General features: G+C 38.6%; 1 protein-coding gene across 1 annotated transcript in view; it reads left to right on the top strand.

Moving 5' to 3' along the window:
* ADAMTSL1 (ADAMTS-like 1) overlaps positions 1–23,326 on the top strand; it is a 496,626-nt gene that overhangs the window by 162,663 nt on the left and 310,637 nt on the right. The gene's annotated exons all lie outside the window — the stretch shown is intronic.

Raw genomic sequence — 23,326 nt, forward strand, 5'->3', positions numbered from 1 at the left:
CTCAGCCTTCTTCACAGTCCAACTCTCACATCCATACATGACCACAGGAAAAACCATAGCCTTGACTAGACGAACCTTTGTTGGCAAAGTAATGTCTCTGCTTTTGAATATGCTATCTAGGTTGGTCATAACTTTCCTTCCAAGGAGTAATCATCTTTTAATTTCATGGCTGCAGTCACCATCTACAGTGATTTTGGAGCCCAGAAAAATAAAGTCTGACACCGTTTCCACTGTTTCCCCATCTATTTCCCATGAAGTGATGAGACTGGATGCCATGATCTTCATTTTCTGAATGTTGAGCTTTAAGCCAACTTTTTCACTCTCCACTTTCACCTTCATCAAGAGGCTCTTGAGTTCCTCTTCACTTTCTGCCCTAAGGGTGGTGTCATCTGCATATCTGAGGTTATTGATATTTCTCCCGGCAATCTTGATTCCAGCTTGTGTTTCTTCCAGTCCAGCGTTTCTCATGATGTACTCTGCATAGAAGTTAAATAAACATGGTGACAATATACAGCCTTGACAATATACTCCTTTTCCTATTTGGAACCAGTCTGTTGTTCCATGTCCAGTTCGAACTGTTGCTTCCTGACTGCATACAAATTTCTCAAGAGGCAGATCAGGTGGTCTGGTATTCCCATCTCTTTCAGAATTTTCCACAGTTTATTGTGATCCACACAGTCAAAGGCTTTGGCATAGTCAATAAAGCAGAAATAGATGCTTTTCTGGAACTCTCTTGCTTTTTCCATGATCCAGCAGATGTTTTCTATACATAGTATTATATCATCTGCATATAATGACAGTTTTACCTTGTCCCTCCTAATTTGGATACCTTTCATTTCTTTTTCTTGTCTGATTGCTGTGACTGGGACTTACAGCCCTATATTGAATAGGAATAGTAAGAACGAGCATACTTTGCTTATCCTGGATTTTGCAGCATGACTTTCAGATATTCACTGTTGAGTATTATGTTGGCTGTGGGTTTGTCATAAATAATTTCTATTATGGTGAGGTATGTTCCCTCTATACCCACTTTTATGAGGGTTTTTATCATGAATTGATGTTGAATTTTACTAAATTATTTTTCTGCATTTATTGAGATGATCCTGGGATTTTCGTTTTGTTGTTGTTGTTGTTGATATGGTGTATCACGTTGATTGATTTGCATATGTTGAACAATCCTTGTGACCGTGGGATGAATCCAACTTGATTATGCCATATGATTATCTTTATGTATTGTTGGATTAGACTTGTTAATATTTTTTAAGGATTTTTGCATCTATATTCCTCAAAGATCTTGCCCTATAATTTTCTTTTTTGGTAGTGTCTTTGTCTGATTTTGGTATCAGGGTGATGCTGGCTTTATAGAATGACTTTAGGAGTATTCCTTCCTCTTCAGTCTTTCGGAAGAGTTTGAGAAGGATCGGATAAGTATTTCTTTGTATGTTTGGTAGAATTCTCCAGTGAAGCTGTCCAGTCCTGGACTTTTGTTTGTAGGGAAGGTTTTTTTTTTTTTTTTAAATTACAAATTCTGTTTCACTTATAGTGATCAGTCTATTCAAATTATTTATTTCTTCTTAAAAAGAAACTAGTTTATTTGAGCATTTATTGGTGAAGAATCAGGTAGCAACAAACCATATGTAGTTAAGAGTGTTCCACTAACAGGATCCAAGGGAAAAACTATGGAGAAAATGCAGAAGCAAAGAAAGGACACTATTTGATTGGCTACAGTTTAAAGCCTAGTTGTCTATGATTGGTTGTCTTAGCTTTTTTATTTTGTAAGGTTGAGACATTTACTGACTTAGACTTTGGTTTGCTTACATAGCCTGCCATGATAGTAGAGCCATGTTAGTCTAATAACATCCTTGTTTAATTAAGTTAACAGCATATACCATATTTTGTTTAACCTGTTGATGGACATTTGGGTTGTTTTCACATTTTGCCTGTTGTGAATAATTCTGCTGTGAACACGGGCCTGCAAATATTGGTTCAAGTCCTTGCTTTCACTGTTTCACATATATTCTCAGAACTAAAATTGCTGGGTCATATGGTAATTATATGTTTAGTTTTTTAAATAATCACCAAAATCTTTTCCACAGCAGCTGCACCATTTTTCATTCTTCCCAGGTCTGCCTCCTAATATTACATACATACTTCTACCTTCTAAAGCCCTCTAAAGCAGATCTATGACTTTTTCAATCTTTTATCCTTTAACAGCTCCCATAATACTATTCCTATAAAAGGTGTTGAGTACAGGATTTGTTCATTGTGATGAAGATCAGGATGCTAAAACATGTTAAGCTTCTCTAGGCAGTTTATAAATGTTTGGGCATGGAATTCCTCTAGCCCTTATTCTTCCCTATCGTTTTTCCTCTCTGCTGCTCCCAAGCTCAAAGAATAACCATGAAAATGTGAGATGCTGTCTGAAGGAAGGAAACTGAAGTGTAGCTGTGCCTCTTTGCATACCGATGAAGTATTTCAGAGTAGCAGCCTGCTATGGGTAGAGGTGTTGATTTACGATAGTACCTGTTTGGCAGACTGAGTCCACATTTGTAATTTAAATGACTGCTTACAAAATGGAGCCTTTTCTTCTTAACATCTAATTAGGCCCAACGGTTAGCCTTGTCACTGAGAAATTAGTTGTGTCTAAAACAAACTTCTAATCCCTTTGCAAAAGAAGTTTTCACTTGTGGAACTGTCTGATAGGCACATGGTCTAAGAATATAAGCTTGACAGTGTATACTTTTTAACAATGCATGATTGTATTCAGCAGTGAATTCTGCTCTCACTTTAGAAAATTTGAACAGAAATGGGGGAGACCACTTTTGGCTCAGTCCTGGAGACAGAGTTGTGCCTTCAGTATTATATGTGGGATGTGATTTTCTCACGTAACTCTCTCCCTCTCACATAGATCATTCCTGCTACTGTAATCTTGAACATTCTTGGAGCAAAAACTGTCAGTTTTTTTGCTTTGAGTAACTATGTGAGAGTCCTAAATAAAAACGAATATGAAAATATTCCATTCCCGTGTTTCCAAATGTTTTTATTTGACCTTTGACAAAGGTCAGATTAAGTGTAAAAAATACTTCCATATTGGAATGTATTCTTGCCTCAAACCTTGGCCCTTAACCCAGGCTGGCTGGGGAAGGGAGGGCAGGTATTCAGTTGCTGTAGAATCAACAATGTGTCATTCTGGGTATCCTCTTCCTTCCCAATACTGTGTTGCAAATCAAAAGTTCACATGAAGGTCTCTCTCTGGCCGCTGGCAGGGTTCCTGAGGTCTCTGACAGGTTAGGCCGCCCAGATGTAAGCCACGTTTGGGCTGAGTTCAGTGCATTTCCACTCTGTCGCTCCTCACTCCTCCCTTCTTCCTTCTTCACAGTCTTGTCAGCTGCTACTGGAAATATTTTTCCCTCTGTTCAAGGTAATACCTTACTAGTTAAGTGCTGAAGCCAAGCTAAAGGCAGCCTTGAAAATAAATTTACTGAAGACTGATTTTCATACTATTGGAGACAACTTGGGAATCTTTATGGAAGTTTTTGTTGCCTAAGAAACAGCCTGTTAAGAGCTTCTTTTCTCCCTTGAGTGCCCTTTGCTGGGTGCTGAGAAACAAACTTAGTGACCATTATTGATATGTGGGATATACAGTTGGCATACTATTGATATACAGTGGTACATACATTCCCTTAGAACAGTATATTCTCATGGGCGTAGCTGCTGCATACACATGATGCTACTCTACTGTTTTGAATATACACACCGTTGACTTAAAAGTCCTCTGGAATATTAAGTGACCCAGAGTAGTAGGAAAGATGTATTAGAGGTTGCAAGTAACACAATATTGTAAATCAGCAATACTTCAATAAACTTTTTTTAACTTTTAATACAATAAAAAGAAAGAGGTTGAAATTCAAATTCCAGGTAGGTGGCATACAAGGTTGCTTTGGCTTTGTCACCTGTGTGGTCACAGAGTTTGTGTATAGACTTCATGAACTCTGCAAAACCCTGTCAGTCCTTGACCCATAATTGGTGTTTCCTAAGAATCTAGAGCCCTTCTCCCATCATGATTTATTCATTGTTGTGTCTTCCTGACACCAGATATGATAAGTGAGAATTATCCATTACCACAGTCTGTGATTATCTCATCTCTCTCTCTTCAGAATGATGGCAGCTGATGGTATTTGCTTTCTACCTTCCTGCCAACTCAGATGCGACTGCCACTCACAAGCCACAGAGCAAGAGGCCTTTCAGGCTTCAGCCAGGAGGACCACACCTCACTGAAACAAGTAGTCACTCTCATCTTAGAAAAACCTTTGTAACTTGCTTTTAACACATTCATTAGAAAGAATTCAAAGCTCAAGTTTGGGAATCATCTTAGAACTCAGTGCTCAGGTGTTCTGTGGAGCGCCATGTTCAGAAAAATCTTCTTACTGATACTAATGAAAGTTTTCAGATCGCAAAGTGTTGGACACAACTTAGTGTCCAAACGTCAACAACTCTTTGATAGATACCTCAGTAAGTGATTCCTTGTAACGCATCTGCTCCTACAGAAAATAGTCTGAGTCATGTGAAATTTTAGTATAGCAAAATGGCATGAAGACTAGGTCAAAACCAAGCCAAGAGTCCATTTGAAAAAACATTTGAACATCTTAAAATTAGTGGTTAAATCATATTTTTCAACAAATGTGTCATTTGATAGATCCAGACTTGCAGAATCTGGGGGTTTTTCTATTTGGATTCACATCAGTTCAGTCCAGTTGCTCAGTCATGTCCAATTCACATAGGTGTATCAATAAAGATATACTGCATATTTTAAAAGTATGAACCAATTATCTCAAATTACATGCCTTGTATATTACATACAGAAGAAATATTACTTGGTTTAGTATAGCAAAATGATTATTGTTGCATGTACCACAAAAATTTCTTTTCTTCTTTACCCCTCATCCAACAGGAAGCAATAAGATGAGGGCATGGAGGCAGGCAGGTCCTTTGGATACCTTTGGAGCAGTTAGAAGATAGTTTATACAGGGCTTCCCTGGTGGCTCAGATGGGAAAGAATCCTCCTGCAATGCAGGAGATCCAAGTTTGATCCCTGGGTTGAGAAGATCCCCTGGAGAAGGAAATGGCAACCCACTCCAGTTTTCTTGCCTTGAGAACCCCATGGACAGAAGAACCCAGTCATAGCCCAGAGGTTACTAAGAGTCAGACACAACTGAGTGACTAACACTTTTCACTTTGTATAGACAAGCTTTCACTATTAAGTTTTTAGGTAGTTTTTAAAAACTACCTTAAAAAATCAATTATAACTATTATAAAATTTGAATTTTAAAATATTTCTAGATTAAAATGTGAATGTAATTTTTTCTCAAATTTGACATATGCTGAGTGTTGAATTTTGTCAGATTTGAAATTTATAGATTTCAGCTGGTTTTTTAAATTGGGCCTGCAATTAGGAAAGAGGCAGAATTCATTTTTATGTATGTGAGTGGGTGGCTTGTGGAATTTTCTTAATCATTCTGAATGGGAAAAATGTATACAGTCATTTTTTTTTGAAATCTCAGGGCCTTTGAGTGAATTTGCTTTTGTCTAAAATGAAAAAAACAGCAGTATTTTGCCATTGTCAATATTGCAGTGATACAGCAAAATGTTACTGCTTATCCCAAACCCACAAGTCTAGAGTTTGAAAAGGATGGCCAGAATTGATCATACTCAGCCTTCTTCCAGCCCAGTCCAGCTGCTAACCTTTAGTCTGGCTCAGGAATTTTTTTGGCCCATTAAAAATCAGTCCACTTTTCTTGTAGGATGTTGTGACTGCTCTTTGATTTGTTGTCGTTCAGTAGCTCGGTCGTGTCCTATTTGTGACCCCGTGGACTGTAGCACACCAGGCTTTCCTGTCCTTCACAATCTCCCAGAGTCTGGTCAGACTCATGTCCATTGAGTTGGTGATGCCATCCAACCATCTCATCCTCTGTCGTCCCCTTCTCCTCCTGCCTCAATCTTTCTCAGCATCAGGGTCTCTTCTGGTGAGTCAACTCTTCGTGTCAGGTGGCCAAAGTGTTGGAGCTTCAGCATCAGTCCTTCCAATGAATATTCATGGTTGATTTCCTTTAGGATGGTCTGGTTGGATCTCCTTGCAGTCCCCGCAAGTCTCAAGTGTCTTCTCCAACACCACAGTTAGAAAACATCAATTCTTCAGCACGCAGCCTTCTTTATGATCCAACTCTCACATCCATAGATGATAATTGGAAAAACCATAGCTTTGACTATACGGACCTTAAAAGTCAGCAAAGTAATGTCTCTGCTTTTTAATATGCTGTCTAGGTTTGTTATAGCTTTTCTTCCCAGGAGCAAGTGTCTTTTAATTCCTCTTTGCTTTCTGCCATTATGTTGGGGTCATCCGCATATCTGAGGTTATTGATATTTCTCCCAGCAATCATGATTCCAGCTTGTGCTTCATCCTGCCTGGCATTCTGCATGATGTACTCTGCATGTCAGTTAAATAAGCAGGGTGACAAAATATAGCCTTGATGTACTCCTTTCCCAATTTTGAACCAATCCATTGTTCCATGTCCGGTCCTAACTGTTGCTTCTTGACCAACATACAGGTTTTTCAGGAGGCAGGTAAGGTGGTCTGGTATTCCCATCTCTTTCAGAATTTTCCATAGTTTGTTGTGATCTACACAGTCAAAGGCTTTGGCATAGTCAATAAAGCAGAAGTAGATGTTTTTCTGGAATTCTCTTGTTTTTTCTGTGATCCAGCTGATGCTGGCAATTTGATCTCTGGTTCCTCTGCCTTTTCTAAATCCAGCTTATACATCTAGATGTTTACATCTGTTGAAGTCAAACTTGGAGGATTTTGAGCATTACCTTGCTAGCATGTGAAATGAGTGCAGTCGTGCAGTAGTTTGAACATTTTCTGGCATTGCCTTTCTTCGGGATTGGGATGAAAACTGACCTTTTCCAGTCCTGTGGCCACTGCTGAGTTTTCCAAATTTGCTGGCATATTGAATGCAGTGGTTTAACAGCCTCATATTTTAGGATTTGAAATAGCTCAACTGGAATTCCATCACCTCCACCAGCTTTGTTCACAGTGATGCTTCCTAAGGCCTACTTGCCTGCACACTCCAAACAGCTCTAGCTGTTTGATTAATTCATTGCTAATTCTTATTAATAAACGATTCAATTTTTCAGTTTAAGGAAGGCTACTTTTCCATTAAAAAAATAACTCACTTATTTTTGGCTTTTACATACAGATTCATATTTCTTTCCATTCAAAACAAATAGATTTTGAGTATTCCCTATACCAAGATGGATTTGCTGAGTACTTACTTTCTGTCATTAAACTCAGCTGTCACATAAACACATCCATATGAGTACAGGCTCCATGGAGACAACAGGTCTCTGAGCTCTTACTCCAACTCCTGGAAATATACCTTTCCATAGACTTCAGATTTTAGAAGAATGACTGTGAAAATCTGTTTTGTATTGTCATTTACATTTAACAATTATTACTCACTTATCGGGGCTTCCCAGGTGGCTCAATGGTAACAAGTCCACCTGCCAATGCAAGAGACACAGGAGACATGGATGTGATCACTGGGTTGTGAAGATACCCTGAAGAAGGGAGTGATGACTCACTCTAATATACTTGCCTGGGAAATGCCAGGACAAAGGAGCCCGGCGGGCTAGTCCTCTGCGTGGGATCGCAGAGTCAGACACAACTGAACACACACACACATGCATGAACACACATTTGAAAGTGGCCCTGGCAGTTGGTGATGGACAGGGAGGCCTGGCGTGCTGTGGTTCATGGGGTCGCAAAGAGTCGGACATGACTGAGCAACTGAACTGGACTGAACTGGATTAACTCCAGAGTAGTGGTCTAGAATAGAGATCTCAGGAAGGGTACTTTAAGAATTCTGAGCCTTCCCGTCTCATTTGAGTGTGCTACAGAGGAGATGATCTGCTACCCCACAGCAATTCCAGAGAGGGTTTTTTTTGTATCTAACAGAATCCTTAAAACTCTCAGAGATCATTTTCCAGAGAACCAAGTAGGCTTGTGGCTATTTCATCATCTACTTCGGCAGGCTAGAGGGAAGTTAAAAACCATCCTCCAGTGAAGCTCCATCTATTCTGCCTGATAAAGGAAAATCTGTCCAGTATTAAGATTGTAACCTTACTTCATATGTGCTATTCTCAAACCCAGAGGCGTGGAAATAAATCTGAGTTTCTACAAACTTGACATTCTACCTGGAGCTGTGGAACAAGACTACAGGTGCTCAAGTGACTAAGTAGTCCTTTACAGCTTTAGACACATTTTCACATGTAGGAGCAAATACCTCCTATTTGCACAATGAACTCATACCCCTCCCCACCCTTGCCAAAGTGACTAGGGCATATGGTCTTGTAATTATGAGGACTATAAAATAGAAGATTACAAAATAGAATTTTAAAAAAAATTCCAGGGTGATTGATCAGAGTGGTTTATATGCTTGGCATCTTTTTATATAAGATATCACTTCAAATATCCTTACAAAAATATAAAGTAGATCTGATTATCCTCAGGAGAGAACTGAATCACACACTGAAAACATGTGATGTCTACAAGCAGTTGATAATGGATCATCACATCCAGATTGAGTCATTTGTTCCACCCACAAGGTCATGCTGCCTTTTCCATGGTTAAGGGCTGTACAACGTGTAGATTCTTGGTTTAAGTAATAATGTTCCAGGGTACGAAATGACTAGGGAAGTGAAAGCATGGCTAAAAGACTGAGATGGGACAGTATGATCTGGTTGGCCTTTACAGAGGGAAAAAAGTACTTTGACCAACTGAAAGGCTCATGGTAAAGTCGAGGATTATGTCTCAGCTCTATTTGTTCTGACAGAATTTTTAAAGTTATATACATTTTTTTCAATTAAAGAAGTTTGCCATCCCACCCAAATTTGGGGGGCTATTATTTATTCCTGTGAGATTAATAGCTTCTCAAGCTGATCTGAAACTTTTCTGCCTTGTATAAGTGTTAGAGTCACATGGGACAGAAATGTGCAGTTATTTTACAGATGATATTTTTGCATCAACTATTTTGGTCAATTTTCTGAGGTTTTACCTGGGATAGAAATAACAGTAGACAAAACAGGAAAAGAAGAAAGAAATAAACATGTCATTTGATCATTTGAGAATATCTTTTTAATTGGAGTATAATTACAGTGTTGTGTTAGTTTCCGCTGTACAACAGCATGAATCAGCTGTATGTATACATATCTTTGAAGGAGAATACTAATAGCACTGCCTGAGAGCTTAAAATTAGTATAAAGTAGTATGCTTGGGAAGTAACCAGGAATTGATTTGAAAGCCAAGGAACGCAAGCCCTCTTGACTGGCAACCTGAGATACTTGATCAATTACAGTGCAGGAGAGCTATTTGGGGAGACAAATATGTCACTCCTTACCATTTCTTTTTCTTTACCTCCAGCCTTGACACACATATAGCCAGCATACTACTCTTTTTGGAATATTGACTTCAAATAACATATCCAGACATATAAATGAGAACTTTAGCATATGCAGAATTTTGCTGAGTTATGGCCCATAGGCGGAATTTTGAACTCTGTAGATGTACATTTTTATTAAAGTTTCCAGAGCTATATGTGTGAGTACTAGTCATCATAGTTGAATGGCTACTTTGTGGTCACTTCCTAAACAGGCACATTCCAGTAAGATCCACATTTGTGCCAGGGCAGAAGACCAGCTGCTGTCCTTTCTTCTCAACAAAGGACTCTTGTGTTGGAACAAAAACTCTATACTGTGTGCCCAGCAGCAGAAGGGAGTCTGAGCAGTGATGTCAAAGTATACCATGATGTCACCACAGTTCACAAAGAATTATACTTAATGCCATGTGAAGTGAGGCCAAATTCAACACTTTCCCTCTTGGGTACTTCACAGCCTTTGAGACAGAAGCAGGGTCAGAGGTCAGGCCTTTGTATAATTTTGTTTTGCATTCTCCAGACACCCTAATTTTGGAAGTTGAGGAGGGAGAAGACAGCCTGCTAAAGAAAAGTTCTCTGACCATATGTGGAGAATGAATTCTTGTGTCTGTATGCACAGAGGTCTATACTAGGTTAATTCTTGGGATTTTTGCTGAAGACTAGTAGACAAACACATTTGACTAAAAACAATATGCCACAGGGAACTATACTCAATATTTTTAATAACCTATAGGGTAAAAGAATCTGAAGAAGAATATATATATTAAATATGTATAACTGAATGACTTTGCTGTACACCTGAAACTAATACAACATTGTAAATCAATTATACTTCAATTAAAAAATAAAAATAGCAGAAATAGAAAGAGATGGAATATAATCCCTAGGATCTCTTCCAGTTCCATGATTCTGTTAATGAAATAAAAGATATGCAGAAATATTTTTTAAAAAACCAACATGCCAAAAAAGAAAAAAAAAAAGTCCAGATTCTTTTAGCCATAAATTTACACAAGAATTTGGCCCAGACCTTAAAATAAATAAGAAAGGAGCAAAGTAAAATCAGACTGGTAGCACCTGGGAAATTTAATAAATATTAGAAGTAAGACTTAGTCATTCTTTTTTTCTTTCCCTTTCAGGGTGTTTATCCAGCCATTAGAGGGATCAGATTCTTAATCTTAAGAAAGGCAATACAGCAAAAACTCTTAAAAATGTTTATAATCTAATCAACTCACTGCCCTTCCTATCAGCTGTTTCATACCTCTCACATTGACATCCCTCCTTTTACTTTATAATATAAAGAGAAAAGTACCACAGAACCAATTGCAGTCCCCCAACATCTCTAGAACCAGAGGGTAAGGAAGCTATTAAGGAGCATGGGAGAATTGCAGCTCTTTAAAGGAGCACCAAATCTCATTCCAAGGAAACCATGTCCTCCTTCAGACTTTAACTGCAGGGGAGGTTGACTTCCTAATCTTTGATGAGGGTGGGGGTGGATAGGTTGGAAGTGGAGAAGGACAGTGGCGCTGGTCCAGCCAGCTGAGCAACCAAAGGGCTAGAGCTCACACAGAGAAATGGCAAGAGTCAGGCCGGGGGCTATGCAAGCTCACGTCCCTCCGAAAGAGCCAAGAATCAGCCACTGAGGAGATCGAGTACGAAGTGAGCTTCCAGGTCCAGAGTTGGTGTCAGAGTGAGGGCATGAAGCCAGAGCCCTGTGCCCAGTGGAAAAGGGTCAGAGGAAGACTCACTCAAAAATAATAAGCATTCACAGCTCAAGGCCATTCCGGAGTAGTGGATGAGAACAGGCAAAGCAGGCACAGTGACAAGTGGAAATTAAACTCTCATATTATGGTACTGTAAAATGATGCATCCATAGAGATCTTTTGCTTTTTGACAGAGAGCTCTTTTTGGTCTTTGTAACTAGTGGTAGAGAAAAAAGCGATGGAAGCTGTTATTATATTCCAGGTTAAGATGAAGAGAAAAGTTTTCTAAAACCACAATCTATACCCATCAGCTATGGCCTTGCCCGTATACTAAATCCATTCATTTGTTCAATAAATTGTATTAGTGGCTTATTATATCATTAGGCACTATGACCCTGTGGTGTTACATTCTAGTAGGAGATAGAAAATAAGCAATACACTTATTATAAATAAGTAAGTTATATTGTGCCATAATTATAAGTGCCATAGAATAAATAGAAAAAAAAATGGGATAGGGTAAGAGAACATGGGTGGGGTGTGGGCACAGGTTAAAATAGTCTGGCCAGGGTAGGCATTATTGAGAAGGTGAGAGTTTCCAGTAAAGACTTAAAGATGGCAAGGCAGCTGTTCTAGAGGTGTCTAAGGAAGAATGTTCCAGTCAGCGGCAACAACCAGTGCTCTTCTAAGATGAGAAAGCGCTTACGGTGTTTGAAAAACAGCACGGATTGTCAGAGAGAGATGAGGTCAGAGAGGTGACTCAGATGATTTCATTATTGTTTTGTTGCTTCAGTCATGTCTGAATCTTTGGACTGTAGCCCGCCAGGCTTCTCTGTCCATGGGATTTCCCAGACTAGAGTAGTGGAGCAGGTTGCCATTTCCTTCTCCAGGGTATCTTCCCAACCCAGGGATCAAACCCATATCTCCTGCATCTGCTGCATTGGCTTGCAGATTCTTTACCACTGAGCTACCAAGGAAGCCCAACTCAGATGATACAGGACCTTTTTTTTTTATTTGAAGTATAGTTGATTTTACAATGTTGTATTAATTTCTGTTGCATAGCAAAGTGATTCAGTTATGCACGTATATATTTACATATTCTTCGTATTCTTTTCTGTTGTGATTGATCACAGGATATTGAATACAGTTCCCTGTGCTATACAGTATGACTGTTATTTATCCATCATATATATACTAGTTGCATCTACTAATCCCAAACTCCCGTTCCTTTTCTCCCCTACTCACCCTCCCCACTGGCAACCGCAAATCTCTTCTCTGTGTCACTGAGTCTTTTTCTGTTTCGTAGATAGGTTCAATTGTGTCGTATTTTAGGTTGCCCATATAAGTATATCATATGGTATTTGTCTTTTTCTGACTTATTTTGCTTAGTATCATAATCTGTAAGTCCATCCATGTTGTTACAAGTGGCATAACTGCATTCTTTTTTTATTTGTTGTTGTTCATTCACTCAGTCATGTCCAACTCTGCAACCCCATGGACTGCAGCACTCCAGGCTTCCCTGTCTTTCACAACGTCCTTGACTTTGCTCAAACTCATATCCATTGAGTCAGTGATGCCATCCAACCATTTCCTCCTCTGTCTTCCCCTTTTCTTTTTTATGGCTGAGTAATATTCCTTTGTATATATGTACCACATTTTTATCTAGTCATCTGTCTGTGGACATTTAGGTTGTCTCTGTGTCTTGGCTATTATAAAGTGCTGCTATGAACATAGGAGTATATGTATCTTTTTGAATTATAGTTTTGTCTGGGTATATACCCAGGAGTGGGATTGCTGTATCATATGGTAAGTCTGTTTTTAGATTTTGAAGAAACCCCCTGATACTGTTCTCCATACAGACTGAATCAACTTATATTCCCACCCACAGCAGAGGAGCGTTCCCTTTTCTCCACACCTTCTCCAGCCTTTCTTTGCACACATTTTTCATGATGACCTTTCTGACTAGTGTGAGGTGGTACATCATTGTAGTTTTGATATGCACTTCTCTAATTATTAGTGATGATAAGTATCTTTTCATGTGCTTATTGGCCATCTGTATGTTGACACAGAACCTTGTAGGCCATTGTAAGGACTCTTGTGAGTCCAAGAAGAAATTGAAAAGTCCAACAAATGATTGGTAAACCCCAGAGAAGAGTGCCATGTATAGGGAGATTCCCTTTGGAAAATCTTTGCTTGGAGGATAAAAAGTTAATGCCTTCACATGAACTTTTTCCAATTGTGGTGTATTAGAGTGTGGGAGAGTTATGCCTTATCCATTTAGCTTGTATTTACTAGTATTTCCCAATAGCATGTGTTTATTGAAAAAAAGCAACTAATTTTTAAAAATCAATTCAATTGCTCTCTCCAGAGAAGGCAATGCACCCCACTCCAGTACTCTTGCCTGGAGAATCCCAGGGACGGGGGAGCCTGGTGGGCTGCCATCTATGGGGTCGCACAGAGTAGGACACGACTGAAGTGACTTAGGAGCAGCAGCAGCAATTGCTCTCTCAAAAAAAAAGAGATTCTGCTCATTAAAGATATACTTTCTAAGCTATTAATACTGAATTGTACTTTTTTGCCTGGTGCATAAATTTTAGAATGTACAATGGTTGGTTGGTGTTGCTTTTGGCAACAAGGTTGTGGCTGAAGGAAACACATTCCTCCTCCTATTTCCTGTCTCTCCAGTGCCATTGTAACCCCTAAAAAGAACATCATACATCATAGAATGGAGGGGTCACTCATTGATTCAACTTGGGCAACACCAGTTCTAGTAATGCAATCTTGGGCAAATGGTTGAATCTTTCTGAGTCCAGCTTTATTTTTGTAAAATAGACATAAAGTTAGTTAATTTTAAAGGGTACTGTAAGAATTAAAGAATGTTAACTAGACTCGTGGAAATCATTTTGCAGTATACACAAATAGCAAATCAGTATGATGTACACTTGAAAAGAATGTAACATTAATATCAATTATATATTAATTAAAAAAATAATTAAATGAAACTATATTAATATATGTTGTATTAAGTATAGAAAGTGTTAGGCACACACTACTTTTCTTTACCTTCCTTAAGTGGCTTTCCCTTGTCTCTCTCCTCTTCCATACCCCGATGACCTCAGTGTTCTCATTGTCTCAGTGTTCTCATTCTCTTGCTGTTCTCACCTGTTTTGAGGAAATGATCTGATCAAACCCATTCACCCTAGATTGGGACCATGCCTATTACTTATGTGTATTCCCCACAGCACCATAATAGCCAGCATAATGCCTTATGTTCAGTTGATTTGGTTTAATTTAAGCATAATCAACAACTTCATGTGTTACTCCTCCCAAGGGCATTTGAACAACAAACAGAGGGCTATACCAATGGTTCCCAACTTTTTGACACAAAAGGGTCCTTTATTATTTTTTTCATATGGGCCCTGTGTTTTGTAAGTTTCCATCAACTCAAAAGACTGCATGTATTAAGCAATAATATGTTTTTACGTTTTATGCCCTAAAGACCTAAGTATAATGTTAAGTACAATAAAGATCATCAGGATTTAGTTTATTTGCATGATGAGATGGTTGAGGTTTGGAGGACCTTATGCGGTTTTCGGAGAAGGCAGTGGCACCCCACTCCAGTACTCTTGCCTGGAAAATCCCATGGACGGAGGAGCCTGGTAGGCTGAAGTCCATGGGTTTGCTAGGAGTCGGACAGGACTGAGCGACTTCACTTTCACTTTTCACTTTCATGCATTGGAGAAGGAAATGGCAACCCACTCCAGTGTTCTTGCCTGGAGAATCCCAGGGACCGGGGAGCCTGGTGGGCTTCCGTCTATGGGGTCGCACAGAGTCGGACATGACTGAAGCGACTTAGCAGCAGCAGCAGCATGTGGTTTTATTTCAGGTAAAGTTATTTCCATTAGGCTTTTGGAAATATTAACCATAGCTTATGGACCACTATTAACATCTTCCTGAATGACCAGAGATGCTGTTTTCTTGTATTGGAGAGGTGTGTAAAACAAGTATAGATGATAAGTGGTTCCCATTTACTTCCTAAATATGCTGCCGAGTCATATTACAGATGAAGCCTTCCATTCACTCCTACACATAAGTCTGGCTCTGGAGGTGAAGATCTTAATAAGAATGTTCAACTTTGTTATCACCACTGTCATTTTAAATACTGACTAGTGTATCTTTCCATGGATCATTGGCATCCTACTATAACTTAGTAATCCAAAATTGGAATTTTTGTTTTGTTAGTTACCAGCCATGTAACCTTAGGGAAGTTATCTTCCCTGAACCTCAGCATTAAAATTTGTACTTGAAATCATTCATATCTTCAGAAAGTGTTCATCATAAGAGAAGTTTTTGTGAAGATTATCAAAAAGATATCCAATTCATTTCTCTGATTCTGGAATAGTAAATTGGTTTGGTCGTCTTGCAAGACAGCCGTAGACTAATGAATTTGGCTTCTAGATCACAGTATCATAGAGGATCATGGGCCACATATAAGTAGCAAAGAGCACTGCAGTTGGTTAGCAATGTCTGCCATGGGTCCTGCAGGACAAATAGCTGCACATGTGCCATATTTTACAGGCCCCACTCTAAGTGCTGTGAAGTCTATCCTTAGATTAAGTCAATCATCACAGTGCTCTATACCTGGATGATTTGTTTTTGTTTCTTAAGATTTGCTTTTAACAAACGTTCCCTGACCATTAAGGTTCATCAGTGGTTATTGAAAAGACAATTCTATGAAACTTCTTGTATTTATCTGCTCAGATGTTCTTGGGACATTGTTACATGACATTGTCTTTCAGAAAATTCACAGCAGATACATATCTGCTAGGGTTTCAGTACTTTGGGTAATTATGATTTTCCTGCACCAGTTTGTCATTCATTCATTGCACAAATATTTATTGAGTCTACTATAAATAGCACACTATCCTATACATTTTCTAAAAGATCCAGTAGATGCTATAACCCTTGTAACTGCTTATGTTTTCCTCTTTTCTAGGAAGGTCACATTCAGACCCATGACCCCTATATAGAAAGTGTATAGGACTTAACAATGTGCGTTTATGTGGTTCTCATTTCTGGCTTTTTTATTATTATTGGAGGATAATTGCTTTACAAATTTGTGGTGATCTCTGCCATACATCAATGCAAATTTGTTTCTGGCTTTTTGACCCTTATTTTTACCTTTGCCCTATTTTCTCTCTTTTTTAAAAAAAATTTTATTGTGTTATATCATATATATATGTACTATAACATTTTATAAAAAGCTAAAGCATAAACCAGTGTCTAAGTCTTTTAAAGGCAAGGTTGGAGATATACTATTTTCCCTATTGACATAGATAGTAAATGAGTTATAATATATGTAAAGCACACTCTTCCCCCCTAAAGTTCTATCTGAATTAAATAATTATAAATAAGAGCAGCTGTGATCAGATTTGCAGAGTTTCATTTTCCATATTTGTCTTTCCCAGTGCTGAAAATAAAGGGATTTAAAAATTTCTTACCTCATGGTGTTGGATCAAGAAAAGCTTGACATCACTGGCTCAGTATTTGATGCTAGAAGTTGAGGGCCTTACGGGAAACCATTTGAAATAGGGCCAGTATGAACCCATCTGAGCATGTCATTCTGAGGAATGGTATCTTATGGACTGTGTTTATTTACATTCTCCAAATTATCCATGCAGTGATCTCTCCTTCTCTTGTGGCTCCCAGTGAAGACATTTTATTATACATATTTCAGTGTCTAGAGAGTTTCAGGCTGTGTTCTGCCTGTTCACTTGCTATCAGCTATGTGAGGTGAACAAAGAAGCATACTATCACCACACACTGTAGGCCTGATTCCCAAAATCTGCATGTCATGCTCAAAGTCTGTGAGCCAACTTGGACTGGGTAGTACAGTTCTTGTTTTTGTTCAGGAAGGGTTTTCTCCCTTCTCTGTAGTAAATCCTGAAAAAAAAAACATGAAGAAAAACCAACAATGTTAAATGTACGTGTTCCCCTCAAGAGACGAAGAACTGTCTGTCTTTACGCATGTATACGTGATGTCAGTCACTTAGTCGTGTCCGACTCTGTGTGATCCCATGGCCTGTCCTACCAGGCTGCTCTGTCCATGGGATTCTCCAGGCAAGAATACTGGAGTGGGTAGCCATTCCCTTCTCCAGGGGATCTTCCCAACCCAAGGATTGAATCCAGGTCTCTTGCCTTGCAGGCAGATTCTTTACCATCTGAGCCACCAGGGAAGCCCATGTTACACAAGTGTACACAAAAAGCATGCACTCAAGACAGACAAACAAAAGGTGACAATGGTGTCTAAACAACAAACACGTCTGGAAGCTTCTTGCTTTTTATATCACCTGGGACAGAAGTTTTGTTTTGTTTTGTTAAAGCAAAACTAGTCAATCATTTTGGATGGGGAGGAAGTTAGACCATGAAGCTGACACCTAGTAGCAGAATATTAACAAGCTGAATTAGGCCAAAGTACTCAGTTTTCCACCCTTAACAAAAAATTCCATGCAGTTGCCCAAAGTTATGAGTGGCCATTATCTCACTTTAATGTTTTGTCCAGAATGGGGTGGGTCTGGGAACTCAGTGACCTGAACATTGCCTTCCATGACATTTCATTAATAATGAGTGTAGGTACACATGAGTCTCTTAAAAGTACTAGCCCTTTACAGTAATTCTTGTTCATGCACCAGGTCAGAGGTTAAGATTTAGCTTCTAGTTGTCATTTATCGTATGTCTGTTTCTCTGTGTACACAGATATATGATAACACACATACATATATGTACATTTTTGTCCACATGTATGTCATCAGTGACTGCAGTCTAAGGTTGCTTATCTGTAACCTACACTAGAATTATGAGCAAACCATTATGTTTGATGCTGTGTGTTTCATTGATTCACTGACATTTATTGTGCATCACAAATGCCAAACGTTGTGCTAACCAGCAGAGATAGAAAGATAATAAAATAGGGGCTCTCAGCACATGATCTGCTATGGAAACAGACGTGTTAATAGATTAAACTTAAAATGTTATACAACTGTTTGAATTGAGAATATATAAAAGAAACCCCCAGATAATAATGGCTTGAACTCATAAAGGATTTACTCACCAAAAAAGAAAAAAAAATAGAAGTCAAAACATAATCTGTCCAGGGTGGGGTTCCATAACTGGGCTTGTTCTTTCTCTCTGCTCTGCCATCCTTCCATTCTCAAGGCTGTCTCATTTTTCAAGAAAGTGAAAGGCAGAAAGGCAGGAAGGCAGAAGGGTCCCTCCCCAACTAAGTCAGCTTCTTGTAAGGCAGCCTTTCCAGAAGTTCCACATAACATTCTCACTTTTATTTCACTAGTTGCAACTTGGTGATGTAGTCAATAAGAAATGTATTCTTTGAATTGGGTATCTGTGTGTGTATGCTCAATTGTTCAGTCGTGTCTGACTATGACCCCATGGACTGTAGCCCACCGGGCTTTTCTGTCCATGGGATTCTCCAAGCAAGAATACTGGAGTAGGTAGCCATTTCCTCCTCCAGGGGATCTTCCCAACCCAGGGATGAAATTTCATGCATCTCCTGCATTGCAGGCCAATATTTTTACCACTGAGGCACCAGGGAAGCCCCATGGACTTATGAACAAAAGGCTGAGGAATCATAGACCATTAAGGTCCTTAACTCTGGAATCTGCAAAAGGCCTTTTTGAGGAGGAGACAGCTAATTTGGGATTTGAAGGATGAATAGGAATTTGCCAAATGGAGAATTGGAAGAGCATGCCAGGCAGAAATAATAGTGTATGCAAAGGCGCAGAGAAGTCTGACATTATTTATGCCAACTGAGCCTTTTTCTGTATTTCTGTTTATTTTATCTCTATTATTAATGATAGCACCTTTTAAAATTTATTTTTAATTGAAGGAAAATTGCTTTACAATGTTGTGTTGGTTTATGTCATAATAGTTTAACTAACTTTAAATTAACAGTTACTCAGGATCAACAGATTGAGCTATGTCCACAATGATTTTCCTGATGTAACTGCAATTAATTTTCCACTTGGATCAAAATAAGAACATTTTATCTGATGATAAAGTATTCCACATCTTAAAAATAATTGAGTTAGAATACTTTGGCATCTTAAAAAGGAACTGCTATAGAAAGAAAAAAAAAATACTATTGTGTCAGGGAGATGTTTGTCTTTTCAATTCTGAAGTTAAACAAAGACCAGTTAGAACTGACTTGGTTCATATCATAGGGTCCATAAACCCACACTGGAACGCTAAGTTGGTGGTCTGGCCAAGTTACCCTTAAATATGTCACCTTCTATTTAGCTATTCCTAATATGACTGTTACTTTGGATCAATGAACCTGGATTGTTCTGTTCTTAAAATGACTTTGGAACCAAAAGAAATCTTTAGTATTAGAGAGAGATTTTCGTGATTATCTACATTCTGGCTCCTTTAGAGATATCAAATCTCATTAAAAATTCTCCAGAGAAAATAAATCCTTTGAGAAACATGAAATTTATTTGAGTACACCTCCTGAGATACCTGAGAGTTTAAGTTCCCATTCCCGCTGATCTTCCACAGAGCTGAGTATCTTATAAAATTAAGGTTGTCTCTCTTCAACCCCAAACAAGAACACTAGGGTCAGTGATCCTTTGATTTCTACATAAATTAAGGTTGCCATATTTTCTCAAAGGATTCAACCCTACTAAGGCAATCATGTACTGTAGTCTTCTGATATCTTTTGAGATATAACTGATATAATATTATATTAATTTTAGGCATACAAAATACAAAATATTTGTATATACCAATAAATGTTCACCACAATAAGTTAATATCCATCACCACACATAGTTATAAGTATTTTTTCTTATGATGAGAACTTTTAACGTTGATTCTCTTAGAAGCTTTCAATTATACAATGCAATATTATTCATTATAGTCATCGTACTGTACACTGCATCCCTATGACTTATTTATTTTATATCTAGAAGTTTGTACCTTTTGATCACCTTCATGCATTTCACCTAGCTCAAGCTACACCACTGGCAACTACCAATCTAGTCTCCATATCTGTGAGTTGCTTCTTCATTTGTTTGTTTGTTTTTGGATTCCATGTGTACATGAGGTCATATGATCCTTGCCTTTCTCTGTCTGCTGTATTTAAGGTAATGCCCTCAAGGTCCATTCATATTTTTGCAAATAATAGATTTCCTTCTTTTCAGATAGATATCCATTCATCTGTCAACAGGCACTTAGATTAGTTTCATGTCTTGGCTGTTGTAAATAGTGCTGTGATGAAAAAAGGGATGCATATATCTTTTCAAGACAGCAATTTTGCTGCTTTTGGATAAATATCCAGAAGTGAAATTGCTGGTTCATGTGATAGAATTATTTTCAATTTTTTGAGGAACCTCCATACAGTTTTCCATAGGGGCTACAAGAATTTACATTCTCACCAGCAGTGCATGAGGGTTCCCTTTTCCTCACCAAGACTTATTTATTGTATTTTTGATAGCTATGAGATGATATCTCATTTTGCCCTTGCTATGCATTTCCCTGATGATAAATATTGTTGAGCATCGTTTCATGTGTCTTTTGCGCACCTAGATATCTTCTTTGGAAAACTGCCTATTCAGATCCTCTGTTCATTTTTTCATTTGCTTGTTTGGTTTGTTCTCTGTTGAGTTGCATGAGTTCTTTTATACTCTTGATATTAACCCTTTATCAGATATATGATTTGCAGCTATTTTCTCCTAATGGGAGAAAATGGGTTACCTTTTCATTCTGTTAATTGCTTCCTTTGCTGTGCATAAAATTTTTAGTTTGATGTAGCCCCCCACCTTGTTTATTTTGTTTCTGTTGTCTTTGCTTTAGGTGTCAAATCCAGTCTTGATTTTTTTTTTTTTTTGCTGACTTTGATTTTTGCATATTTTTCATTTAGCTAGTATGTAGGCATGACAAAAAGGTGCAGTAAGCCCTATGGCAACGCCTCCCCTTTGTCGAGGTAACTCTGACTCATTCAGTTCTCAGCTCAAAAGACTTTTCCTCAGGAAAATCTTCTCTAGCCTTTGTTTCTTTCTTGTTCTGTTTTTGTTTTTGCTGTGCTGTGGAGCTTGTAGGATCTTACTTCCCCAACCAGGATTGAATCCAGGTCCATGACCTTGAAAGCCTGTGTCCTAACCACTGGACTGCCAGAGAATTCCTACTCTGGCCTTTCTAAACAGATCAAGTTATCCATATTTTATGCTGTCATAGTATCCCATTATCTGTATCTTATAGATTTCATCATAATTATCATTCTGCATTTACATTCTGCATGTGTATGTTGATTTGCATAATATCTGCCTCCATCACTAGACTCTAAGTCCCATGAGGGTAGATCCATATGTCCTTGAACTCACCATTGGGTTTTGCTCCCAGCACAGTGCCTGGATCATAACAGAACTTCAATGACTATTGGCTGAATGGATGAATAATTTTTATATCTTTGTAAATAAGTTACTTCTGCACTCTGTTTCACACTGTGCTTGAAATATAAGAATCACGGCAGAGTTGCTCCGCTCCTATGTGGGTTCATTTACAGATAAGAATTTTGAAACTAATTTCACTGTGGTTATAGGGAAGCACATCAAAGAAGTCTTAAGCCAGCACATGCTGGGCTCTACATGGACCCTGTGGACTGTAGCCCACCAGGCTCCTCCATCCATGGGATTCTCCAGGCAGGAATACTGGAATGGGTTGCCATTTCCTTCTCCAGGGGATCTTCCTGACCCAGGGATCGAACCCAGGTCTCCCATATTGCAGGCAGACGCTTTAACCTCTGAGCCACCAGGGAAGCCCCTACATGGATGAAGCTGGCATAAATTCTGAAATGGCCTCACTGTAGCTTCTGAACATATTGAGGCCAATTGCAGCTTGACCACAGTGAACACACCAAAGATGGAACCAACTCCTTCACTCCCCACTTAAGCACATTTTCCTGACATCTTTACATTTCTAAACTTATAGAATTACTGAAGGAGTTGTTGTTTTGTTATCTATTTTTAAAGATGTCTGCATGATTTTAGGGAAGAGGTACACGTAACTACATTTTTCAAATATAGCACATACACAACACAGTTTTACATAGTTGTACTTTTCAAGCCTTTGCCTAAACATGTGTTTGCAATTGTTAGTTGGAGGTACAAAAAAATAAAAATCAATCCTCAAAGAAAGTTCATGTTAACAACCAAACTTTGGAAAGACAGGATGGATTGTGGGGACATTGTGGAGATAAGCTCCTTCAAATGTCTCTACAGTTCTTATCTTATTTTGCCCATGACAGTAGCTGAAGTAGTTTAGGAGTATGATATTAGATTTCACTAGAACTGTCGAGATACAACTGCTGTAGTTTAGTTTGGATTTGAATTTTTTTTAACTTGAACATCGCAAAGAAAAGATTAAGGATACAAAAGAGTTTGCGCACATAAGTGATGAAGACTTGTGACTTTGTTAAGCCTGATTTGGACAAAGCACAAATGTTTTATTAGATGCGTTTAGAACTCGGCTGCTTGTTAGCTAAGTGACCTTGGTAAGATTCATGACCTCACCTATAAAACAGGGATACCTTACATGATTGTCTTGAGAATGAATGAGATGTGTGTCTTGTGCCTGATACAGGCCAGGGCCAGGCAACATCAGGCACCCACTGGGGCTATCCCTGCTGTCCTTCGTGTCAACCCTCCACTGCCACCACACGCACGCACGCCAGCCTTGTTTCTGTCGGCTGATTCTGTGCTTCTGTTTCTGTTTTCTTAGTTGAAGTGCTAGCTAGAAAAGGGAGTATGTTTAATTATCAGTTAGCAAACATTTATTGAAGTCTTGTAATTTGCCAAGCACTGTTCTAGTTGCTTGGAAAACATCAATGAAGCCAAGATACAGAACCCCACCCGTGTGCATCTTACATCCTAAGGAACTTACAGACTAACACAGAGGTTATTCACAACATTTTTCCTGCTACAGTTATCCCACAGTTGTATTTTTTTGTGATTTGGATGAAGCATATTTACTGAAAGTGGGAATTATTTTGGAATTGAAGTTCGATAATGTTAGTTCAGCGTCTTCCTCTCTCTCTCCTTCTCTTCTTCCTCCCACCCACCATCCTCCTCT

This window comes from Bison bison, unplaced genomic scaffold, assembly GCF_000754665.1.
Source record: "Bison bison bison isolate TAMUID 2011002044 unplaced genomic scaffold, Bison_UMD1.0 scf7180017864376, whole genome shotgun sequence".
Lineage (NCBI taxonomy): Eukaryota > Metazoa > Chordata > Mammalia > Artiodactyla > Bovidae > Bison > Bison bison.